Here is a 10,180-nt window from a genome sequence, read left to right as displayed (position 1 = left end):
AACATAAAAGAACTATCAAGGAGATTATTTATTCGTTGCGTCTCATCGAGTTGTTAATAATCTAATTCTGAAGTAATCACAACGTTAATTAACAATCAGTTACGTCATGCAATCAATCGGCAAGTTGATATTGCAGATTTAATAATTTTGCGTTCTCTGATAAATTCCGTAATACCGTTAAATATAATTAATAATTATTATTCGATTAATCGAAGGTACAGAATTTTGTAAAATTTGGCAGACGTGCGATAAAATGCAAATGATATTTCATACAATTTGAAATTATTTTATATTATAAAATGAATTTGGTCTTGATATAATATATTCCATCACTTTATATGATATTATTAAAAGTAACAAATTATATATGGTACTCGTTAAATGCAAACCGAGTAATGGATCTTGTGCTAAAATTTTACTTATTTTACACGTGATTTCGACTGTAATTGCCAAGATTACTATGAGAGCACTACGACCATTTTTTCTACGAAACCAATTTAGGTCACATATTGATTGCTGTTGTGAAAAAGTTGTATCTTGTAGATAGACATAGGTATAATCGTTGAGCTGCTGATTGCACTGTCCTCGAAACTTATCATCAACCTTAAAGACCACTTTACAACAATTTTTCAATCCATTTACGTATCACTAATTAATTGGCAATGAATAATTTCTCTCGCAATTCTACATTTTATATTTATACTTTTATGAAATCTATGATTCTATACATATATTTTTATAACATTTCAATCGTGCATTTTTTATCGTTACACATTTCTTTCTGTTTAAGAAATTAATACGAGAGGATACAAACAGCTGAATTAAATTACTTGAAATATTCCAGATGACATAGTAATCTACAGTGCCACGTCTATCTTTTCCATTGTTTTGCGTTACAAATAACCCGTACGATCAATTGATGCGGCTATAAATACCGAAAGGAAAAGATAAGCTTAATTTTGAAATATCTTTACAACTTGAAAATTATTGGAAATACTGAAAATTGATTTAAAACATATTTCTCGTGAGAAAGAGGAACAACTTTCGATTATCACACCTTTGAACATGAACTACGCGAAGTAGACTGAAAACTAGCAATAAAGCGATCTGCCAATATACAAAATCTCTTGCCTATGCATATGTAGATCGTACCAATAACCAACACCATAAATCATTCAACGATGACAGAGTTCTTTCGTATTGCTAGCAATTTGGTATCAAAACGATACTTCTAAACAGCTTATCATAAATCGTCATTCTCATTGTTGTTTTATCACAGGAACATACGCCGCGTGAATAGAAAATAATTAGACCTTCCATGTTTACATATAAACAATATGCAGAATGTTAAAACCCAACTAATGTACAAAATAAAGATTCACATAAAAATATAAATCCAAATTTAGTACTTACACTCCTCGTCAAAAAGGTAACCCAAGTGTGCTATCTTTAATTTCTTAATGACGCGTGCAAAGTTTTTCGTCTGTAACGCATAATATCGAAACATTATGAGCTCGGAATATGCGGTTCGTTGAAAATAATTAAAAATCTTATGAGGTTTATTGTGTAACAAAAAAAATTGTTTTATTTTAAGAACGAAATGATAGCACATGTACAATAAGAAAATAATAATCAACATAAATTGTAGTTAACAATAATTGCTTATCAAACGTATATACTCATTTAATAATGGGTATATCCCCCTTTATTTTCTATTACTTCTATTGTACGATTTGCTATCGATTTATATAGTTTCTGGATATAATTTTGACTTAACGTATCTCACTCACGTACAACTGCATTTTTAATTCTTGTACGTGTTGATACTGCTTTCCATTCGCGTATACGTTGTGAACAAATTCTGCCCAGCAATTTTCAATAATATTAATGTCCGGGGAAGGTGCAGGCCACGGCAAAATAGATATATTATTTTCATTAAAATATTATTGGACCAATCTTGATGTGTGTACAGATGCATTATCTTGTTGAAAGATGTAATCAGGTCCAGAAATGCGTTCTGCATGATTATTTATTTGTTCTTTCATTAAATTTATGTATCAGACACTATCCATTCTCCCATTGATGAATTTGATACTTGTCTTGCCGAAATAACTGATGCCTCTTCCCATTTGTCGTCGAATTGCTAACATTGTCTCTTTTCTCATGTCATGAAAATAATATTAGAACCCATCAAGACCATCCAGTTGAATCTTTTTCGTCTGAAAATAGTACCCTTCTCCATTTCTTTTTCCAATGCATTCATTCTTTTGCAAAGCGTAAACGTTCTACTTTGTGTTTCGTTGTTAACGAAGGTTTCTTTTTTAATTTTAGCCTCTTGATATTTTTGCAGGATAGTAGAATTCGACGAACACTTGAAACACTGGCACTAACGCTAAATTTCTCCATTATTTGCTTCGTTGTTAACTGCGAGTTGGAAGCTACACGCAAAATTGCTCGCTTAGCACGATCGGATAACGATAACAGCCGACCAGTACTTTTCTTTTTGCCATAATCTTCAACATTTTTTAAGAAATTCTGTATTACTCTTCTTATTATTTTCGATATTTTTGCTGCTGATAAACGATGCTGTTTCAGTTCAAGAATTTGCTTTTTTTCAGACTCGTTTAATTCTTTTCCGCATCCCATACTTACAAATTTATATAATATCGTACTGCAATCCTTACTCGTTGAGAGATCATGAACTACTGAGCAATTTCTAAACGTATTAACAGAGTGTGTTATCATTTCGACCTTAGTATGGAATAGTTTTTCTTCGTTGTATACAAACATCTACGATATTGCGACTTATTTCCAGCAAGCTGCATATCCTGAACTCATAATGTTTTGATATTATACGTTACAGACGAAAAACTTTACACGCGTCATTGAGAAATTAAAGATAGCACACCTGGGTTATCTTTTTGACGAGGAGTGTATGAGTATGTAGTAGTCATAGATATCGATTTAGTCGCTACACGCACACGTTTTCAATTTACGATATATTTCTGTAATCTATTAGCATATATACGTTACAGTAAATGTATATATATCTAAGTTGTATTAAAAAACCAACAGCGTCAAAAAACTATACCGAAAAGTAAGAAGAAAACATGAAATCTTTGACTTCGATATAATCTTCATATAATTATAATTATAAAATATAATTTTTATTATTAAAGAACATTAATCAATAATCAGATTCAATAATAGCGAGAGCACGAACATTTCTATGACTCGCTCTATATACGTATATAACGCTGAATTGTAACTGACGTGACCGTTCCCATATGTATTTTTGCCTATAGACACGCTTCACGTTCTCATACCCTCGGTCATCGAAGCGGAGACGCGTAGACCACCGACAGCTGTTTGTTAAGAGTACACATTACGTGCGTGTGAAATAGATCGATAGAAATGCTGTCTCGGTTAGTAGGTCTAGTTCAACTGGAATTATGTAGTGGATCGTACAGTATAGACATGCGAGATCGTTCGTGTCTCTTAGACCGACAGTGACCTTATCGTTGCACGTGATACTTTTTTCCTGTCTGTCCTTCGTCTATCAATTTAGTTGGCGCCCCTTCTTTAAAAAAAGAAGAAGTAGAAGAAGAAGTAAGAAGAAACCTGTAAACAGTTTTTCCAACGACAAGGGAACACAACTTGACACGAGCTCTCCGAGTTTTTTTCCAACTCATTTTTTTTTATCACAATGACGACAATCCAACCATTAAAACGCGATTTACCGCGATGTCCATATCGCACGACTATGCTACTACGCGAATATTTACGTAGCAATGGGAATTGCGAATGCGTATAAAGATTTTGAAATTGACAATGCCTGGTGTCTGAGGACTATTAAATTGAAACTTCAGTTTTTCTGTCGTTTATTTTTAGAGGTAGATCCAACATGTAAATTTCTATTGATACGTGTCATAACGCGTACAGAGTACATTTACGAATTATTAATTCATTTTGAACCTTAGATTGCAAAGAACTTATACGAATATACGTACTACCAATGAATATAGGTAATAAAAATATCGATAATTATCTATAGGGTGTAGGAAAAATGAAGCTAAACTACGAGTGTAGTACTCATAGGAAGAAGCAAAAGTTTCGCTGCAATTATTTCTGACACACGTATAATAAATCTATTATATTTTCTAACCGCTGTTTCATTCTACTCTTGGTATTATGTTCATTCTTCTTCTTCGTATTAAGAGATTTCCGATTTCTGTATTAGATTTGTATATCGTTGTTTCATCGTATTTTGAAATGATAATAATAAAACAAATATAAGTCAGGTTTCGATTCTGGACTATTTGATTTGTCCTAAATTTATAAAACTAATATCGCGAAGCCAATACAAAATATATATAATATATAATACTATATATAAAATATACTATTCGTTTTTCTCATCCGACGCTATTAATTTCCTTAGAAAATTATTTCTGATGCCGAGTATACTTCTCCGTTCAAAAACATCATTTTGAAGCCACTAAGAATGATTTAGTACGAAGCCACCGAGTAACAGTAATTTAATGCGTTGTAAACTGTTGTAAACAACTGCAAACCATTGTATTTTTTGACGAAACCACTTCTTAAGTCATCCGAGATCCTACTTAACGAACAATTCTACGTATAACATGATACATAAATAGTTCACGTGATTCGCGTGTAAAGTGAATTATGTATTTTGATAAAGTACATTATGAAGGCGAATGGAAATGCACGGAGAGCATGCGATCTCTTAAGAAACTCTAAATAACCAGCAGGAAACTGCTTCCAATCGTGCGACAATGACTTTCATCAAATACGTGATACCGTGAAAGAACTACGTTGAAATTGAATTCGAAATATAAAATACCTCCTCAATGAAGAGCATTATTTTCAAGCCACTAATGATGTGTATTTAATTAACTAATTCAGTAACTAAGCATTTTGTAAACACTAGCCTGGTATGAATTTAAAAAAAAGAAAAAAGATTAAAACTAAAACTACAGAATAGAAAATGTTAAAATAAAATTTCCCTTCTAAGTAGAACATAAAAATACCGGAATTTAACGAATAAGAATTACGTTAAACAGTACGTTACAAAAAGTAACGTGCCTGACTGCAGTTAGATTCGAATCAGCTATCACTCGAATAATTATGAAGGTTGCTGTATGTCATTAACTGTATCTAAAATAATGAGAATGGGAGGATAACGATCTACTTATGTCCCTCTTGTTACACTGACTCCGAGACAAGCATTCACTTGACTTGCGTACGGGATTCATACCTTCCGTTTTCACAAAGTTCTTTGTCGAGAACTTCTCGCGCAGAATTCAACAATACAGCGTCAAAGTCACATTTTTTGCAACCAACGTTTGATGAATTTTTAGATTAAAATCACGTTGGACCGTGACGTATCTCGCGCTTCCGTCTTCCTATTACGCGCTTAACGAAATTATGTAATCATATTATCCTTAATTTCGGGAACCTCATAGGACCACGATATTAACGGGCTACGAAGTTTTTAATCTTGAAAGTAAACTGAATATATTCTCAGAGGTTCGTCTAATTTTTTACGGCATTTATTTAAATGTTAACTATGCTCGTTATTTGAAGAAAAAGGTAAGGGAAGAGATATTAACTGAAAAAATAGCAGTAGAGGTATTCTGACCCATTAACTAACGAACAAAAATTATTATTTTCACTAACAGGTATAATTATACGGAAATTTGTTCCGTCCAACGAGAGGCCAATGTTTTTATGCATTTTATATTATACTTTATATTATATTATATTATATTATATTATATTATATTATATTATATTATACTATATTATATTCTGTAATATTATTTAATTATATTATATATCTACTTAAGTGGATCGGGAAATATTTGTTTTTTCGTACTGCCAGAATTAAATAGACTGGATATAAAATAAATAGCATGTTCATGATATTTATTAAAAACATATTATGCCTACACTTTGAATCGATACAATAGTCAATAATTAATAATCAAATCTGTTATGACCACATAACATCGATCAATACATCGTCAGAAAAATAATGGAGACCTCAAATAGCAAGCAACTTGACATTTAACGAACTCGTGAACTTCGAAATTCTAGGACAATTCACTGACCAACCCATTCTTCCATATAGACTAAAACTACTCGATTAAAATTCGCTTTTGAAAAAGGAAAAGGTCAATAAATCTTTCCAATCTGATGAATTATTTTATTAGGTGCAACAATCTCATTATGTGATCAGCGATAATGTAAAGGGTATAATTAATTTTAAAAGCTATTTTTATTCAGAAAATATGCGCTTTTAAGCGAAAAAAGGGATATAAAGCTTCTTTCCAACAATCTGTACGCCATAAAAGAATATTGCACCAAAGATACAGGTGACGCATAAAACTGCTATGTCTAATGAAATTTTGTCCTATCTTTCACTGTTTCAGCGCTATAGTTTGCCCTGGTTACGTGGAACATCTTGTAGATCATTTAATAGTTCTATTTTTATTCCAGTTTAATGGTTTAAAATTCTAAAATAAATAACCTACGTGGCTAAAACATATTTAAACAATATAGAATATAAAATGCAGAAATAACGTGTAACCAATGATGAAGATAGCCATTTCGTGTCAGTCATTTAATCGCCCACAAGTGATATAAAAGAATATCTGACACTGCGATACATCAAGAGAATAGTTTTTCTTATCGGGGACTTATCTATTATAGGGACAAAGGCAATAAAAATTGTGTTACAAATTATTAAACGAACATACCACGAGATTCCTGCAAGAATATATACACGATACTAAATATTTATGTGCATGATAATTTTACTACTTTATGAATTGTCGCAAATGTCTTCTATTCCATTATATGTTTATTTTATTACATAATATCACCTATTATACTTATTAATCTTTTATGAAATTATATTTACTGTCCTATTTCGTCATATATGATTCAACATCGCACGAAAATATTTTATTCCACGTTTCCGACTTATTTCTTCATACAGAACCGCCGTCTTTAAGTTCGTCAATAGACTGGTACAATTTTTAAATGAACGAAACTGAGATGAAAGATATTTTTTACTTTAGCAATCCAATTTGTTTCTTGTATTCGTCTTTTACGAAGAATCATAAACTTTTTAAGCGCACGTTATGTCTAAAGATTAACAAGTATGTTTTAACTACTGCAACTTCTACAGTTTCACCTCTTCAGGTGATAACGAATTCTGTACATTTGCATATAACGATACGAAGTTTCTTCAATTTTATCTGCTCGAACGTCAATGAACAGCTTAACTATATGATACAGTAAATTAATTGCTTTTATATTTCTACCTTTTATTTTAAGTTACTTATTACTTCGAATTATCAAATCCCAAGGATTGTCCACAAATTCTTTAATCGATACGATAGAAAATAAAAATTATATAATCTTTGGTTAATTACATGATATTATAAAGAGAAAGCGTGTAATGCGGTGATTAACAGAGTGCAAAACGTTCACAATAACGAACGCGCGAGAGGTATTTTATAATCGATGGCACATTAACAAACTAGATATTGTGACATTTCATGGAAATGATCAATACCGTGTAGAGTTGACAAAAATAGAGTCGTTATAGCGTAAATTTAGCAGGTATCATCATCTCGATTTACGTAATCGATTTCCATCCTATAACACGTTTAACAACAGAAAATTATAACAGCTATAATAAATTTGACATTCTACAAATTTTCTAACCTGATATACAGATCCTGTAACCTATAAATCCTACGACCTATGAAATCTGTAGCCCATAAAATTCTGATTCTGTTTTAGCTTCGGATTTAATAAATCCTATTTTCCGCAGCTTTTACATTCTACAGATTCTGATGACCTACAAATTTGATAATGTACAGTTTACGCAAATCTTATACCTTGTACAAGTATTTCGCTCTAACGTCAAATATTTCACGTGTAACATAATCTATTTGACATAAGCATAGTTTAGGAAATTAACGATTTTACCATAAACTCGGAATGCAAAATTACTTATCAAAGAACAAGAAGACACCACCAACACGATCATAACTGTGTAAATACCTTTCGACCTACATTGCCACCCATTGTTCATTAATACCGTAACGCAATAATCAGATAATTTATATCAGTACGTATCATCGATACGAAACGTTATTACCATGTGTCTAGCGTCCATGACAGAACAATTTCGAACGCCACTCAATCAGACCATAATCCCCATAATCTTAACCCTTCGACCGTGATGTGTTCGAAGAGGAAACCATTTGCTACGCGCAGCACGGGATCGTTAGCGAAGTACATTAGGAACATTAAACATCTAGTCATCGCTTCTCCTTTCATCTACAAATCGATTTACCATGCTACGTATAACGCGACTATCTCTTAGCAGCGACTAAAATAAGAAGAAAATATAGAATAACATTTTTTACATAGACGAGCGATGAATTTTCGAGCTCGATTTTCTTAGAAATTAAATCTCCGGATGACAAAGCTTTATCATAGATTTTCTTTTGAATTTTGAATTAAAAATCCAAGTAACTTGGCTAACTTACACGAATTATACATTTGCGAAAATTACATATTCTGTTTACTGTATGTGTATTCAATTCGCGAAGGAAAAGGCTCGACCAATATATCTTGAAATCGCTCATTGAAAATTGATGCTCAGGAAACAGAATACGAAACATCGTCGACTGAAAACGTTTCGTGACAAGCTGCCCTTCCCTGGCTTTCCAGTAAATAACTATAGTACCCAAGATTTATATCGACGTCTATCAATGATCGATGTGGAATCGTCATGCTGAATGATCCCCTTCCTTCTCTAATCGTATTTTCTATTTAGGTCGCTTCAGATTTGCTTACGGATTGAACTTTTTTTATCTCTGCCAAGGGATAGAAAGAGATATATTAGCCAGATGTATTTTTTATCGGGTGCATGTGGAGAAAGGGGCAAACGAGAGAGAATGCATTGTCGCGGTTTTAAAAGTATCGATTATTAGCTGGTATTTATTCCGACATGGATGCAGCTTTACAAAACATACCCGATTTCCGTTAATTAAATGGCCAACTATCCGGCAATTATCGAGTGACAAATTAATGATGGCATATGAAATCTAGCTATTTGCGGGAAAGAAGATAGTCTTCTATTAATAAATTTTGTTATAAAATAAAGTAATATTAATTAATTTTTGTATTAAATGAATTTATCTCAAAAGACTTACTTTTATAGACTCAAACCGATAGATACTGTTTATGGTTGAAATACAAATTTTGTTTATCATTATCGTAACTAAATTGCTACTTCTTGGTCGAAGTATGAGATGAAATACTATGTATCACTATTGGTCATTATCCTTAATCCATCAGTAATAATAACCCAACGTTGCGTTCACACGATATTTTATTGACGATTTATTTGCCCATCAATTTACTTTATTGAATTCTGCTTTGTAATATTTCGGCACTAAAAGGAAATTCCAAGGATTCGATTAATATTTTACGTCGCTGTGTCTTCCATTTGGACTATACAATTTGATAAAATCGAGAAAAACTAAAGTATTTATAAATTATAATTAATGCTTGGTCTTTCATGGGTTAAAGAAACGAAATAATTTTTCAAACTTTAATATATATATATGTGTATAAGTGAATCGTTGTTATATCAGATTAAATATTTTATATCAAAAGTAGAAAGTACTTAGCGCTTCATGTGTTATGTATGACAATTTATATACTAATTATTAATTATATCGATTAATATATATTAATTGATATATATAACACACAAAACGCTAAATAATTTCTATTTTTAATAAAAAAATATTTAATCTGACGTAACAAGGATTTTCTTCTATCACTAATTGTAAAGAAATATTTTCAATTTGAATGGAACTAAAATATAGATCCTAATCGCTAAATATAAACCCTAATTTTGTATTCGTTCTGGAATTTATATTATGGACAATTGTAAATCAAATTTCGTGTATACTAGAAAAGTACAATGTAAAAGTATGAATGAAACCAAGTAGAAATAAACTACGTTCATGTAGGCATAAATATATTCAAACTGCGAATGAATGAAAACATGCAATTATGTAAAACACCTCTAACTCACTATGTAAGATAGTGTTATAAGTCA

The sequence above is a fragment of the Bombus pascuorum genome, chromosome 1 (genome assembly GCF_905332965.1).
Source record: "Bombus pascuorum chromosome 1, iyBomPasc1.1, whole genome shotgun sequence".
NCBI classification, from domain to species: Eukaryota; Metazoa; Arthropoda; class Insecta; order Hymenoptera; family Apidae; genus Bombus; species Bombus pascuorum.
The sequence above is the reverse complement of the archived record's forward strand: the minus strand, read 5'-3'. Positions refer to the sequence as shown.